At 43.2% G+C, this 17,318-nt stretch overlaps 2 long non-coding RNA genes across 2 annotated transcripts; one reads left to right on the top strand and one right to left on the bottom strand.

The window, feature by feature from the left end:
• Positions 1-9,165: 9,165 nt before the first annotated feature.
• On the bottom strand, positions 9,166-14,621 carry LOC135293651 (uncharacterized). The gene is made up of 2 exons (XR_010355779.1): positions 14,262-14,621; positions 9,166-11,051 (listed from the first exon to the last, which is right to left on the bottom strand). It is a non-coding gene; the product is annotated as an uncharacterized LOC135293651 (long non-coding RNA).
• Positions 14,459-16,936, top strand: LOC135293652 (uncharacterized). The gene is made up of 3 exons (XR_010355780.1): positions 14,459-14,585; positions 14,811-14,934; positions 15,028-16,936. It is a non-coding gene; the product is annotated as an uncharacterized LOC135293652 (long non-coding RNA).
• The last annotated feature ends 382 nt before the right edge of the window (positions 16,937-17,318 follow it).

The following is a 17,318-nucleotide window of genomic DNA, read 5'->3' as shown; positions in this document are numbered from 1 at the left end:
GATTTGATTTAGCCTTTCCCAGTATTCCTGTTGCTGGTGACAGGGAGTCAATATTTGTAGGAACAGCCAGCCAAACTGCTGTGAATGAACCCTGCACGTCCCAGCCTAGGCTTGCACGTTTTCCTGGCACCAGGAACATGGTGATTCCTGGTGTGCCATGGACCTTCTGAGCCCTGAGTTCATTTTATAAGAAATTCTTTTACTACTAGGTGGTAGGCAACAGACACTGACTAACCAGGGCAATTAAGTGCTCAGTGCAGATGCTCAGCGAATGTCATCAGATTTTTCTAATCTACAGGAAGACAAGATTGCCATGCACACCTGAATGAACTGGCACATACCTACCCCTCAAAAGTCAGGAGATAATTTTGATTTTGTTCTTACTGCCTTTATTTACTTTGTGTTGCCTTTGCCCTGGAGGTCTCAGTCCACCCTTGCACAAGATCCAGCCACAAAGGCCATGTGCCTACTTCTGACCAAGAGAGGACCAGTGGGGGGTAGGATGGGGCATGTGTGAGCCCCGAGGAGATCTGTGTAGGGTAGAGGAGTCAAAACCTGGTTCTTTCTTTACTTATTTTGGGGGAAAATTCTGGGGCTGACCTGTTCCCCAGTGGTAACAGCTCAGGATCAGACCAGGGAGCAGGCCTGCAACGAAGCAGTGCTCATGACTGAGTCATGCTCAGTCCCTGTCCCTTTCACTTACCAGCGCACACTGCCCCAGACCCACCTGGGAGAGGCCCTTACCTGCACGTGTCTTTGGGACAGGTTAACTAAAGGTCTCCATTTAAATCGGTATACCCAAATGAGTAGAAATGTGGATGTTCAATAAACACTTAAACACTTAAACCTAGTTTGTTTCTGCTGGGCTAAGTTGATTAGAAATTGATTTAAGATAAAAGAAAATGAGTTGCTCTTAAATTGTAGTACCTACATAGCCAATACATTCCTGCAAGAAAATCAGTAACAGGTTGTAACATTGACAAAGCTGTCACAGAAATGGAAATTAGGTTTTCAAGCCATTTAGATTTTAGTTTCTTTAACTTAGTTTGATGTATCAACTATTAGCAGTATCTACTGTTTCAACAAAACTAAGTGTATCAAAATCCTGTCTCATTTTTCAAATTCTAAGTCCAAATATAACACAACATACTTTTTTTTTCCTTTCTGATTTAAACTAGTGCCTATAGATAGCTTAGGGAGTCACACAGAATTTTAAACAGGCAATAAAAAATAAATAAATCTATGAGATAATGTATTCTGTGATATTCAGAGCTGAGATAGCTCATTTTCTTCTAGACAGTCTGTAATTTTACTGTAACTTAATCATGATCCAGACTCTAGTATGATCTCTTAACACATTGCTACAGGCAAGTTGTCCTAGTCACACCCCAAATGAAGAGAAAAACCTATCTAAAATAGCAGCCACCTGGAGCTGACATGCCAGCTCAGGCAGAACTGGCCAGGACCTGGGAGACAGAGAAGGTACAAGGACAAATTGCAGAGGTAAGAAGCAGTGGTAGTGCTGGCTTCAGCAAACTCTGTGCCAGGGCAGAAACACTGTAAGTGCATTGATTTTAATTCTTAGAAACACATAGAAGAGTTTTATAAATAACTCTTCCCAGCCTGTCAGGTGCAATAGGAAAGCCCTAATAAGTGCTTGCCAACTGTGAATTTGCCATTTTGCTATCTCAGATTTCCTTGTCACTGGAAAGAATTGGTTTCGCCTTCTCACCTCAAAGTCATCACCTACTCCTGATACCTTGGAGCCCTTCTCAGTGCCTGAAGCATCCTCCTTTGGAAACAAGCAAGCAAACAAAAAGAAGAAAGCTACTCCCAAATTTCCCTGTTAAACATTGCTCCAGATCTTTACAAAGTCATTTTCCTTCAAATATCAGTCATTAAAAAATATCTGTCAAGGGTTATTGTGATTAGCCAGCTGTGCTGCAGAGTGCCTGCACTCCCCAACCCACTTCAGCTGCCTGTTACCCAAGATAACATTATCTACATGGAAGTCTCAGACAGACTTTCAGTAATTATCAGTTATTTTAATTGTTATTCTCCATTTCATGTTTGTCTGAGCAGAGCAGGTCAAGGAGGTCTTGGAATTCTTTTTATTCAGCACATCTTCTTGGATCATTTATTTGTCCAAGTTCAAATACCTGGACAGTGGTCTGATGTGACTTTTTTTCCTTGCTGTCTAAAATACAGTTTTAGAGAGGAAGCTAGGATATATTTGGGTCCTTCTCTCCTTGCTCAGTAGTCTTTCACATTTTTTAGACTTTCTCTGTAAAATATAGTATCTTCTACCTCCTTTTTGCTATGTGCTCTGCCCTGCATTTAATCCCTACTACCTGCTCTTTCCAGCTCCCCTATCAGCTGTGAATCCTCTGTCATCAATAATCCAGTACTTTAACTGGCTTAGAGTTTCCTTCTCTCTCTCTGTCCCGGTCAGATGCCAGATTAGACCCAGCAGAAGCCTGCTACTATCCCTGTTGTATGTATTAATCTTCTTACAAGTATGGTTTGTTCTGTATTTAACCTCTCCTCCCTGCATAGCCAGGTGATACCGAGAGCTCCAGCAAAGTTATTTGCCTTTGCACATTAAAGAGTGAAGCATTAGTAACACACAACTGTAATTTTATGTAATAGATTTTGCTAAAATTGCTCAAGGCTCTAATCCCAGGCACATAGTTTGGGCTACCATGCAGTCTCCTCTACTCACAATGGACATTGTTGTTGTGGGGATTTAAGTTATTTGGTATAAAGAAGGCAAAAATTCATCAGGTGAGCAACTCCTTTGGAATCAGTGGGTTTCACTGCTTAACTGGGGCAGTAAGATTTGTCTCTATGCCCATGCTGCAGAGCTGCATACAGCTGTGCTAGGAAGTGAGCTAAATCTTTGATTTTGGATTTTCGTCCCCATGTGGATTACACTGTACATCTGGGGATGTGCCTGGTTGGTAAAAGAAAAAGAACAGAAGCTGGGAGCCCTATCTTCTATTCCTGGCTCAACCCCAATTCACTGCGTGACTGTAGGCAAATCACTTAAGCTGTCTCTGGGATAATAATCGACACAGCAGTTCCAGGAGGCTTAATTTTTAAAGTGTCAACTCATATATTTTCTCCGATGTGCCTCAGGAGATGTCCCCTTCCCTTCACTGGGAGCAGGAGCAAGGCCTTAGAACTGACAGCAAGATTTGCAACCCCTGACCCACTCTTCCCCAGTCTGCCATAACTATTTCATACAGGATGTTTAATAATGATGCCAGAAATGCTGTCCCAGAGCTCTGAAAGCCTCTTATCAACTCTGATTCCTAAAGTGCAGTGTACAGAATCCTGTGTAATGGTTTTCTTTTCACTACTTTCAGCATTAATTCTTCTCTCTTGCTATGCCAGCAGATGCATAAATCTGCTGCCAGTGCTTTTTATCTTTGGTTTCACTGATTGCCTGACTTAACTGTGGAGCAAGAAAGTTGGATTTTTTCTTCCGGTGTGTTTTTGTGCTCCTGAAATCCTAAACTTTCAGAAATGCCCAGTGATGGGCTGTATCATTGTTGGGATAGAGACAGAAGTCTACACGTTCTTCATTTGGGATGGGAAGAGCTATAAACTGCACGTCCATTCTTCTGAAAATCCACTGTCTCACAGTGGAAGTATAGGAAAAACCAATTCACATTTTCACAGGATAGATCACATTTAAAGCAAGTACCTCCCCTTCTAGTTTCAGTGGCATCTGATTCCTGTGGCAACTACAGAAAACCCACTACTTTCATGGGTAAATATTATTAGGAAGGTATTTGGAGTGTTTCTCTTGCTGAAATTTAGCAGCTGGAGGCAACAGAGGGAGTAAGACTGTGGGCCAGCACAGCTCTCTGCAGCTCACAGCAGTGACCTGGCGGGACACTGCTTGGAAGTTGCCCTTCCAGGTACCTGGGGTAGGACAGACATCAACAAAGTCAATGGAAAAGCAGTCCTTCAGACCTCATTAAGGTTTGAGTTAGGTGCCTTGCCTGAATGATGAAGACTTGTATTTGTGTGATTTGCTGGATCACAATATGGTGTTTCAAAATGTCTGCTACCACTCACTTTTAAAGCATATGTATAGCACATATAGTCTTGTCAGAGCTGACACCTTTTTTAGAGTTTGCTACATGAGAGTACTCTGTTGCTGATGAATCAAGCCATTTTTAGGACTGGCTTGCTTCTGAGTATTTGGGAGGAGCAAAGTAAAAAGTCAGCTATTTTTCAATGAAACATTCCTGTCCCTCTTTTTGAGCAATTCTTAAATCAGAACCTTCCTTTTTTCTTAATTTTAATAATAATTATAAATGTGATGTAACTAAGGATTCTCCAGAGGTCTTGTAGAGTAAAAAACATTACAGCTAAAAATCTTGGCTCAGGAAAGCATCCTTCATTAGGATAACATTTAACACGTGCCAAGTCCACCAGGTCCCAGCTCAAGGGCAGAAAAGATGCAATGATTTATCACAGACTGAATTGCAGTGAATAACAAGAGGTGGTGGACCCATGTCCTTGCCCCAAGGCAGTCCCAGTGCCACCTCTGTAATGCCACCAGAACCAGGTGGAGCCTGTTGGTACAGACTCAGCAGGCTGCTCTGCCAGGGACACACCTTGTGGGCAATTCACTGCCCTTCTGCTCCCAGAGGTGTGCAGGACCTCTCTGCAAAGACATCAGCTGTAGCCACTGGAAGAATTGCAGTTTCAATCTCTATGAAAAAGGAAGGGAAAATACAGCAAGAAAAACACAACAGGTGGCTTGGGTGCTAAACAATTTAGGCCTGCACTCCTCTCTTGTTGGCAGCAGCGAGTGTAGCACGGGCACAGCAGAAAGAGGTGTGCTGGGCCAAATTCTGCCCTCAGAGGCAGAATTGTGTGCACAAAATTTCCAGTGACATCCATGGGAATTGCGCATGGGGATTGAGGGCACAATCTGGTTCTTTATTTTCAGCTCCTCTATTATGATCATGACATGCTAATTTCTAATTCCTTTAGCAAAAATAACACAGGAACGCTTAAATATTAATGTTGCCAAATGTCAGAAACACCTCTGCAATATACTCTTGAGCAAATTCATGAACACAGATTTCAGGAACTACAGCCATGCTCATTATTGGAACCTGACACCCTCAATCAGTTAAAATTCTCCTTATCTTCATTGGGGTTTTGCCAAGCTAAGAACTGAATAAGAGCTGCTGGATTAGCTCCTTGGTAGCTGATTTGGACGTGGATCTCCTGACAGCCATGGTCACAGCTTCTCACTTAGAGATGGATGCAGAAGCACAGATGTCATCTTGGATTTGCCGGATGATAAACATTCAAGTAGGTTCACCATCTCCTCAACAAAATGAGGACTGAAGTCAAACAAATGTAAACCCATAGGTAGGAAGAAAAGTGCAGGTGGAGATTTACTAGAAAAAGGAAAAAACCCAGGAGTATCTCCAGAAAAAACTGGAGATACTCACCAAGTATCCCCAGTGCCGCATTCCTTGCCACTGCTCACATTCACAGGGAAATAAAAGAGGTACTGGAGTCAGCTAAGAGGAGAGATGAAAACCTCCACAGCTGCAGGTATGCTGTGTGGGCTTGCTTTTGGCAAGAAACAGACCATGGGTCAAGGCCACAACACCTGCGTCCTACCCCTGCCAGCGTGGGGGTCCCATCTCTCCTAAGGACACCTTCAGCAGCGCGTGTCTGCCTGGGCCTCCAGCAGCAGAATTCATTGTGCTAAATCAGATGCCTTCCCACATGAGCTGCAGGTTGACACTCAGGTGCACAGGAGGGAGACAGGGGAATTATGTGGCTGAACCTGATACATTTCTGCAGAGTTACTCAACTAGCACAAGCTCTCCTTCAGGGTACAGGACCAGAGGAAAGGTGGCAAAGAAGAAGCAGCATTTTCTTCCAAGGGGAGCTGAGGCGGGTTGCACAGGCTGCCCCACTGTGTGGCAGTCAAGTGGTGAATTATATTTGCCTAACCTTCTGCTAAAGGGAAAGGTCTGCATGGCCTTTGGCCCTCTTTGCTGCTCTGGTTTGGTATCACTGCAGGAATGTGCTGGTCTCCTCCACATTCTGCAGACTTTGGCAGGCTCTCTGGTCAGGCTTGTGGAATCTGAAGCTGTCAGGGAAGATGAAATAGAATAAAAATGAATAAATAGCTTAATTATTTTGAAAGTGCTGCTGTAGAGTCAGAAAACTCCATGGAATACAGCAGAGCCACATAGAGAGGGGGCAATAAACCAGTGGTGTCATGGAAGGCACACAGGGTGTGAAAAAGAAGGACACCCGGAAAAAACTGGGGCAGCAGAATTCTGCTTCTGGACATTGTTCTGCGCCTCAGGAGTCCCACCTGTGAGCTGCCCTGCACCAGGGCACACAGCGAGGTAAGGCTGGCACTGCCGGGGGACATCAACCCAAGCCCCAGCACCGGTGCTGGCTCCAGCGTGTCCTCGTTTTGCTCCCGACGTTCCCTTTCTAAGGGCAGGGAGCCGCTGGCAGCTCAGCGTGTCTGGGGGCCGGCTGGGGTGGCAGGAGCCCTCCGCCCTCGGCATCGTGCCTGCACAGGCACCCCGAGCTTGCCATCATCCTCCAGAAACGCACAGCCTGTCACAACTCGTTGCTTAATGCTAAACTACCCATTATAAATAAACATGGTCCTAATAATAGTTCGCCTGACCTGACTCACTGTAGGAAACAGCCTCAGAAATAAAAGAAGATGACTTTCAAACAGAGGAGTTATAATTTTACATAAATAAAAAATGAAAAGGGCAGCACAGGACAGGCATGGGGAAAATCGTAATGCAGGGAGTCGAAGTTGCAGTCTCAGGGTGTTAATGGGCTTGCCTGGCTGTTAAATCTGACACTGTCTCCCCTGTACATTTGCTGGAGTTTGACAGATGGATGTGGAGAAATATTACTTGAATTGTCAGATAACCGTTAGTCACCCAGATTAAAAACAAATTCCATTGACATTATGTCATACCTTGGGAGCCCAAAACAGATATTGATGTGTTCATCTCGTTGCAGGGAGGAGGGAGATGGGAGTGGGTAAAGTAAGAAATCAAAATCGTGCCTGATAGAGCAAGTCTTTTGGCTTTGTTTGAAAAATGACACCACAGCACAGTGCACTTAGCCGAAAATGAGAGATAGCACAATCTAGAGAGATAGTAGAGCCTATCTCACTCTCAAATGAAGGGGAGACAAAGACAGTGCTATCGTTAAAAACCCAGAACTTTTAAGACTTGTAGACAATCATAAGTCCAAGTATAGGAACCAGATTTGCTCAGTGGATGCTGCAAGATCCACCCCTCAAAAAGCTTCTGACCGCAGTGGGATGTGTGGTGGGCTGACCTCTGCACATCCAGAGGAGCGCAAGGTGTTTTCTATCACCTTTGGGTGAGGGAGATGCAATGCTGTGCATCAGCATGTGGAGCACGAGAGATTTGGACTTGCTCAGTCTGCAGGAGAGACAGTTTTGAGAAGACCTAACAGCTGGACAGCATATAGGAGAGGCCTTGAAGAAGCCAAAACCTGGCACTTCACAGCATCACAAGGCTGGAGGGTGAGAAACAATCACAGAATCATAGAATTGTTTAGGTTGTAAAAGACCCTTAAAATCATTGAGTCTAACCCATAACATAGCACTTACAAGATCACTATTAACCATGTCCCCAAGTGCCACATTTATATGTCTTTTAAAGACCTCCAGGGCTGGTGACTCAACTGCTTTCCTGGGCAGCCTGTTTCAATGCCTGACAGCTCTTCTGATGAAGAATATTTTTCTCATATCCAATCTAGACTTCCCCTGGTGCAACTTGAGGCTGTTTCCTCTTATCTTTGTTACTTGGGAAAAAGACAGACAACCTCCTTTCAGGTGGTAGCAGAGAGCAATAAGGTCACCTCTTAGCCTCATTTTCTCCTGCCTAAACAACTCCAGCTCCTTCAGCTGCTGTTCACAGGACTTACCCTCTGGACCCTTCACCATCTCTGTTGCCCTTCTCTGGACATGCTCCAGCCCCTCAATGTTTTTGTTGCAGTGACTGGCCCAAAACTGGACAGAGGATTAGAGGTGCAGCCTTGTTACTGCTGAGAACAGGGGGACAATCCCTGCCCTGCTCCTGCTGGCCCCACTATTGCTGATACAGGCCAGGATGCCTTTGTCTTTCTTGGCTACCTGGGCACACACTGGCCCATTCTACTGGCTGTTAACCAGCATTTCTAGGTCCTTTTCCACCAAACAGCTTTCCAGCTACTCTTCCCCAAGTCTGTAGCACTACATGTGGTTGTTGTGATTCAAATGCTGGACAAGTGGATCACTAAAAGCCATAAGGTGAAAAAAGAGAGTTTTGGATTGGATATAAGGACAGCAGGTAGTGGAGCTGGTTGCTCCAAGAGGCTGTGCTGTTTCCCTGTTGGAATTTTTTCAAAACAAAGCTACAAGCAGCCTGGCCTCAAAGCTGTCCCAGCTTTGAGCAGGAGGTTGAACTGGAGACATCCTGAGGTCACTTCCAACCTGAATTGTCCTATTATTCCTGTGAGAAGTTCACAAACTGTTGATGTTTTGCTGACCTCCATGGTGACTATGATGATTTGCATCCACTGAGGATCTGGTGTTAAGTTCGTAGGTAATTGTCCCAGAATCAACAATAAAATGGGATTGTGTTTTGCATGAGTTATTAGGCAATATGAAGATGTCTTGAAAGGCCTCTACCAGTGATAAACCAATAAAATATACTGGGGACATCTTGAGGCAACAGAGAGATTTAAAAAGATCATGTCCTTGGTCAGTGTTATGTGTATGTACAGAACTATGTCTTTGATACTAAGTTTTGGTTGTTCAATGCAGTACCTTACTAACATTCTTTTTGTACAACATGGTCTGTGCTTCTAATTTCCTAAGTTTATAAAAAAGTCAAAAGAGAAAGACTGAAATTCCATCCCAGAACATCATATTGATTACAACATGGTTCATTGCCACTGTTTGAACCGATACCCTGCACAGACACTCATCATTTGAGATGGCAGAGAAACAGATAGCAGGAGTGACCTGTCATCTAAACCAGACCCTGGTTCACAGATTCACTGTATCTTTGAGGAAAGAATGATTTGTCATCCCGTTACCTGAAATCATACTTAACTTCAACCAGATTAAAATAAAAGGCAAATACAGTCATTTATTCACAGCATTCAAAAGAGGCAACACAGTTGCAAATGTATATAGAAGAGGGAATGGATGAAATTCAATAGGAAGTTATGGGGCTGCATTGCGTAGACATCCATCTGTCCCCAGACCTGACAAGTTCATCCAGGACTCCAGGCATGGCACTGCCAGGTGCATCTTCTGGGACACCCCCAAGGCATCTCACTGCAGCTTCTCTGGGGGGACCTCACTGGAGAGCTGTCCCCACTGCTTGTATTCCTTGTGTTCCCCTGAGATCACCTCTCCTTCAAGATCAGCTCACCTCTCTTTGATAATCATATTATCTTTTGTGTTCAGGCTTCACTTTAAGCTCTTTGAGGGGTCCAGACCAGTTTCATCTGTCATCTTGCAGTTCACACTATTTCTTCCTTGCCAGAAGGCATTCTGACCACTCTCTTAAATAAAATAACAGGGCTTTTCCCCTTCTTAGATATGGAGATGCCTGTCTGTTGGATGAGATCTCCTGCATTTAACTGGCTCATGAACAACTCTGTTTCAGGAAGTCCCCCACCCTGGCTGGCCACTTGGCACTTCTGTGGCCCTTTTAGTCTGTAGCACTGCACAGGAGCACACTCCACAGCCTGCAGAGCAGGTAGCTGCATGTGGTTCACTCCAGGATCTTGCCTGAGATCAGACACAATCAGTAGTTAATCTTGCTGGGATACTGACGGCTTTCTCTGTGCTAGGCTGGGGTGACTGTTGCGTGACGCGGAGTTTGATTTTCCCACTAGGCTCCACCAGAGCCAGGGAAGGGTGACAAGAATACACAAAGCTAAGAAAAGAACAGCAAAGGCTTTCCTTGAGGTGGAATTCAGGTGTGTGTCTCATGCTATCAAGCAGTTAAGAGACAATCAAAACCACAAAGGCTGGCAGACAAGTCCAAAACAGAAAAACATGTTAGAAAAGAAAATAGAATAACTTATTAAATATTTGAATAGTTCTATTAAAATAGGTGGGAAAAAATGTTGTAAACATTTATCTTTCATATTGCCAAAGACAGTAGTTCTCATTTTCTGTTAGGGCACACGGCAAATATCGGTGGAAGCACTACAACATACCATGCTCAACTTCAGCAAATTCAGAACTGTTATGGTACACAAATATGTGTAGCTGAAATGCCTGCCTACACCATGACAACTGCTTTTTCAGGCTAATTCTCCGCCTCATTTTTGTCTTGGCTTCTTACTGAAACTGGGATGAAAATAAAAAGGCAGGCAGCCTACCTTGCCAGATAACCTTAATTAATTAACACAGCGAACAGAGCAATTTAGTCTTGTTTTCTTCTCAGAGTCAATCAGCAGCATCCCCATAAAGGCTCTGCATTTCTGAAACTAATCAGACCTCAAGAAGTTTGGCATCCTTTAGTCCCCTTGAAGACTTACAGAGACCCAGGCAAATATGATACAATAAATTTGGCAAGAGAAGTCACTCATATACATCTGGTGCATGTCGCATACTTCATCTTCTTTACAGGAACCAGCCTGAAACCTTCTGCTCTGTAAATGGGTGTGAGTATTCTGTCATCACCAGTCTTGGGGGGACCTTTCTGTTCAAGCAGTTGTCACACTAAAACTTAGGATGTTTGAAAGATCTAAGGCAGAGCTGGTCACGCCAGGGTTATCTTGTAATGGTTGATGAGACTGTCACTCCCCGGGAGCAGCTGCTCTGACCTCCTGCTAGACCCCAGTGCCACCATGAGATAAAATACTCTCTGCAGGTGCTTGCCTCTGTCCTTTGACTATGAAAGGGACTTTGGCTGACTAAGCCAAACTTAGATGTCTGACTTCCAGACGCCCGAGTTACAATGGATGTATCCCGCCTAGACACAGTACAGCTGGAGTAAAACATATAAAACATGTTGAAAGCTTAATAAACTTTAATGCATTTCCAAATGTAGAGCTTAAAGAGCTGCAATGGTGTGTGTCTCCTTCCCCCTGCAGCAATTCATCTTGAGGTAATTTTTCTTTCTTAATCTTTCTTTTCCAAGTTTACATAACTTGTCTTTCTATAGTCAAGAATAAACATGTTTGGTTTCTTCCATACTTAGGAGAAATTATGAAAAATAAGCAGATTTTCCTTTGTAGCTAAAGTACAATGGACTTTTTGAAACTAAGTGCCTGACCACTGGAACATTCACCTTCTCTCCAGGAATTTCAAGGATCACATTGTATTTTAGACAGAGATTTCCTGATCAACTCAGAGAACTTTGAACTATATCCTTCATTGTACCATTTTTATAAATATTAGCTGTCACATCATACATTCTAAATGCTGACTGTAATGATAAGTAAATATTGCTTGAGGGGCATAGGTGAGACCTTGCGATATGATGAAATGTTAAAAGTAGAAAAATCGAGGACAAATATTAATAAATTCCAAATTATTATTAGTTTTGTACCTCTGGCAATATGTTATCCAGCTGAAGAAAATAGTAATTTCTTTTTACTAAACTGCATGCTTTTTAAATGGGAGTGTTGTAAATCTTATTTCAAGAGATCTCCAGAAGGAAAAATTTGAGCTGCTCTGGGGCATTTCTGAGCTATGTCATTTTTAAACTAGACAATAACATGGTTTTATAACAGGTCACGTGAACCCAGTTCGGCCACAGGAGCAGTGCAGGGTGCATGCAGTGGATGTGCAGGCACTGGCTGTGGGTAGCTTTAGGCAGAAGCAAAGCTCAGCGTGCAGAGATGTGACAGAGGAATGAGCAAGGCAGCACAAGGATGGAGACGGGTGACATCATGCCACCAACACCCTTCCCATCACCACAAGCTGCCTCCTGCATGTCTGGCTGCACCTCCTGCACCGCAAGGTCCTCCTCCCTTGCAAGGAGGCTGGTGCTCGCATCTCTCCCATGCATCCTTGGATTAGTTGCATTAATATCAATCCCTGTAGCATTCACAACCTGTGCACTAGGTGCTCTGCAGAAGTAACAGTGGAGTCACAGGAAAGAAGAATTGTAAGTGCTTTGAGGGCTCTAGATCCAGTACTACATTCAAAGTTTGATGGAACAGAAGTTTTGTAATGACCAGCCTGAAAGGTAAGCATTCCCCAGAATGCTTACTTTCTTAACGCAGAAATCATTAATTCAACCAAGAATGAAGACAACACCATCGTTTTCATTATCCCTTAATTTGATTGTCACAGATTAAAGCCTGGCAAATCTGGGCACAGATTCCTGTTGTCAGACTTCAAAGAGCTCCTGACGTCTTCTGCCAGAATCAATGATCATCGCTATATTCTTTCCTCACACAGCATCTCTATCTTCCCTAATGCTAATGAACATTATTTTTGCATGCTTCTGAGCAGGCTAAAAAATACACTCTTGAATCACATTTCCCATGCGAGGGGAAAAATGAACCCTTCTACATTTGTTATTCTCCTCTAACAAGGATTAAACCATGGTGTGGGTACTAATGAGTGACTTGCAGTTGCCCGCCTCTCACTTTAGTTTAGTCCTCAGGAATATTGAAGATGAAATTTCTCAGCTGAAATCATAACACACTCTATAGATTAAATGTTTCAGAGCTGTTCTTATAACAAATAATCAAGCTGTCGAGATTGCTAGCTATGCAGACTTGCAGACCTCTTGGGTCACTGTTGCCAAGGAGTAATTTTCTTTAAAGTAGACTCACTTGTCCATCTTATGAAAAAGAAAAACAGAAATAGTAGGTTTCAAGGAACTTGGTGTGAATCATACACATTCATTTCACATCAATTTGCCTACTCTATGTGCTATTTTTCAATATGCACGGTAATTGCTAATTACAAAAAGAATTAGGCTCCAGAGCTGAATTAAGGTAGAAAATACCTGAAAGAATTTCTGATGGAGCTATAACAGATAATAAATTTACTTCTGGAAGTATGTCCATTTTTGTTCTAATAGCTACACAATAGTGAGAAGTCAATTACTACCATATTATCATTGTCAGGCAGAGGTCACAGAGACAATTCTCCTGTGTGCATGTGTGTCTGCAAATCAGTGTCAGGGAAGTACCAGATAAATTTATATCTTCATTCTTTACTGCCCTGTTGATATTCCCCTCGGTACTACAGCAAAGCTCATGCATCTTTATTCCTTTTTCATCCACTAGAATTTTATTTATGGGGTGGCACATTTACTACAGAGCAAAGTGCTCGAACCTGGCTGGAAGCAGATGATACAAACTATGAGACATGGTGCATTAGGCAAGATGTTACATACACTTTTCCAAGTAATTGATTTCCAAGCTAGCACTGGCTAATTGAAGGACTCTGTCATTCAATATGAATTAACCAAAAAGATCTATTGCATATAGTGACTCATTTCTCACTATTCTGCCCACTAAATGGAGAAGAACAGAATTATAAAAACTAATACAGCGAAATATAACACTTGGTGTTGGTTAAAACATAACACCTGGTGCCAGTAATTCTCATTTGATCACTATTTTTTTGTGCTCCAAACATCAAAACAAGCAAATCTCACTTCTTCAGCAATTAGCCAACAGAAATTAGGGAAATTGTCCAGAGACTGACATAGTGGATGGCATCCTGGTCTGTGGATGGGAGAAGGGACAATGGGTTGAAACATAATAATCATTAAGGTCCCTTCCAACCTAAACCAAACTGTGATCATCTTCTGGAGGGCAGGAAGGCTCTGCAGAAGGATCTGGACAGGCTGAGATAGATGGATAGGCTGACAGATAGATGGGCTGAGACCAGCAGTATGAGGCTCAACAAGGCAAAGTGCTGCACCCTGCACTTGTGTCACAACAACCCCAGGCAGTGCTGCAGGCTGGGGACAGAGTGGCTGGGAAGTTGCCCAGTGGAAAAGGACCTCAGGGTGCTGTTTGACAGCAGCTGAACACAATCCAACATGAGCCGAGGTGGCCAAGAAGGCCAACAGCACCCAGGCTTGATATCCTGTATCAGCAATAATGGGGCCAGCAGGACCAGGGCAGGGATTGTCCCCCTGTTCTCAGCAGCAAAGAGGTCGCACCTCTAATCCTTTGTCCAGTTTTGGGCCAGTCACTGTTGCTGTCCTATTAGAAAGGTTTCATACCTTCTAGGTGATTTTCATGAGCAGCTCCTCACAGCACTGCCGCCTTCTTCTCAGCACAGGCAATAAACACCATCTCACCTCTTGACTAGCCAACCTGCTCTTTTATAATACCCCTCCTAACTGGATCCAGCTGTGGCCTATTAAGACCAGGCTTGTTCTTAATGCTTGATAATTAGCACAGCTGTAACTCTTTAGGGGCCAGATTACCTTCACCACTGTCTCTATTCTCCTACCTTTTATCTATCCACAAGTCACTGCAACAAAAACATTGAGGGGCTGGAGATGTCCAGAAAAGGGCAACAGAAATGGTGAAGGGTCCAAAGGGTCCAAAGTCCTGTGAACAGCAGCTGAGGGAGCTGGAGTTGTTTAGACAGGAGAAAAGGAGGAACAGAAGTGATCTTACTGCTTTCTGCTACCACCTGAAAGGAGGTTGTAGCCAAGTGAGGGTCGGTTTCTTCTCCCAAGCTATGAGTGATAGGCTAAGAGGACACAGCCTCAAGCTGCACCATGGAAGTTTCAGGCTGGACATCAGGAGAAATTTATTCACAGAAAGGGTGATTAGATGTTGGAATGCCCAGGGAGGCGGTGCAGTCATTATCCCTGAAGGTGTTTTAGGAAAGGCTGGAGTGCCTTGGTGCCATGGTGGAGCTGACAAGGTGATGATCAGTCAAAGGTTGGACTCAATCTCAGAGGTTTTGTCCAACATGAGTGATTCTGTGATTCTGTGATGATTCCATGATTCTATGAAACTTTTTTAATTTTCTAGGAGGACATCTGTAGCAGCAACAGTGAAACTGGAGAAAATCTGTCATCAGGCAGGCTCCCATCAGAACAGAGACTCCTGGGCTTCCTCAAATCCACACTTTCTAGGTAAATTTGTCCCTCAGGAGGAAATCAGATCAAGGAGATCAGACAATCTACTCTTGGGAGTCTACCAGCATAGGTTTGGAGCATAGTCAAAGGACAACTGAGGTCAGATATGGCAGGGGAGGCATCCCTGGCATTTTTCTTGGAGCAATAGTTCTGGTATAAGGACATGCCATTTTCCTTTAGAACTTTCTGGAGTCTGCAAAGACCTGTGATATCAGCAGTTTTAGGAGATGACTTTTTCTAGTTTTATACTCTGTCATTTGGTATGGAAGAAGGGGCTTGGGACCAAACTCATTCAGATTTCATTTGCTCTCCCAGAAGGTTATCTGCCTTCTGGTTTATGATTTTTTTAACAACTTGTTTGCAAGGCACATTATGCTGGTAAAGTTCAGCTGATCCACGACTTTGTCATAACTTAGAGAGGTGCTGCCAGGGAGATGGCTGTTGGGCCAGAAGAACTCAGGCAGAGTCCATCTGAACAAGGAGAGACACCCTGGTAAATTCATCATCATCTCAGGGCAGGCACTGGGAGCCCAGGATGATGCAAAAAGAGCAGCAAATATAAACACACATATTTCAAGAGGGATTAAAAGCAAATACAGACAAAACAAATATCTGCAGTGAAATGGGAAGTCTTCCTATACACAAAACAGAAGCTCTCAGAGTTTACCACCTAAGATAAACACCTATGCTGTGGATTTAAAGAGTTTTCCTATGGTAGATGTTTCCATAGTGGTCTGTTATGGAGGTGATTATATTTCTGTGACTCACCTTAACATCAGCATGATCCCCCATCATTTTTACATAGACCAAAGAAATTATGCATAGATTTCATATACTCTCAACTGGAGTTGTCATTAAGAATCCATCAGAATCCATCTTTTTTTCTCATTCTTCCTCAGATGTTCATGGTTCTGCAAGAAACTGGCAAAAATAAATAGCAAATTCATAATGCTATTGCAAATGTAAATTAAAAATACTCACAGATGGAGAGAATATTTGGAAGTGTTAAATAAGCTCAAAAATGCTAGGAAAAGAAACCAACAAGTTTTTCCAATGGTTCAACTTCTAATGTCCACCTAACAACTTTTATCCTGACCTACTTTTTGTACAAATAAATATAGTCACTTGTATTTTATCACCAAAATAGACATATTCAGAGATGACAGGAAGTCTGAGTGTGATTCAGTTAGAAAAGTCAAAACCATGGAAAACCAGATATTCACTAGAATTACTCAAAAACTGCTTCATAAGGTGAAAAGCACAAATAACCCACCCCTCATAACCTATAGCTGCTTAAAATCTCTGTCCTCACCTCTGAACTATCACAATTAAAATACTTCTTTGTAGTAAAAAATGAATGAAGAGAGGATACAAATCCAAAGAGAGGATCCTTTTCAGCCCATTCTGAAGGGAAAAAATGCAGGAAAAATTACAGATTTTTTTTTTCCCCAAAAGATTTTATGCTTTTCCTCTGCAGTCTGCTGAGATTGTGTGAGACCTAGCATCTGGCTACCTGAAACTCAGTATTCAGCCCCACAGAAGGGTATATCACAAGATGTACTCATTCCTTGCTTGAATGCAGATTATTAGCAAAGACTTTTTTCAAACACAGGTATGAGCGTTGCCCTTAGGGCTGAGTTGTGCTACAAGGTTCTTGAAGAAAAGAAATAAATACAGAAAAGTCTGGCACAGGATGGAGCCATTCACGGGGCGCCTTAGGAAACAAACTCCTGGGGTACTCCAGGAGCAGTTTTCTCTCCATGCACCCCGACTTTCCTTCCCAGCCATCTACATCATTGTTAACTGGCCTCTTTATAGCTCAGACCAGTGGATGTAGGTGGGGGGATGATTCCCCACCCACTGATGCTGGAATACTGACACCTCCTGTTATCTGCTAGTTTATGCAAGTATGACAGGGAGGAAATGACCTAACCTAGTGCCATCAGAGGGGGTGACTAAGCCTTAAATATCAGCAGAAACAGAAAGAAAATCATATACTCCAGCATTGTTTAGTTATGGACTTATGGGAAAGAGCATCATACTCACATCTTCATGATGCTGAAGGTCTTCTCTGAGAAGCTGTGAGCCCTTTACTTGCTGTGCTTGATCACTCTGAGCTCATCAGCAGAGTGATCAGTGTAGCACTTGGCTGAGCTCTGAGACATTTCATGGGAAAGAGTTTCC

Source organism: Passer domesticus, chromosome 2, assembly GCF_036417665.1.
Source record: "Passer domesticus isolate bPasDom1 chromosome 2, bPasDom1.hap1, whole genome shotgun sequence".
NCBI lineage: Eukaryota > Metazoa > Chordata > Aves > Passeriformes > Passeridae > Passer > Passer domesticus.
The sequence above is the reverse complement of the archived record's forward strand: the minus strand, read 5'-3'. Positions and strand labels throughout refer to the sequence as shown.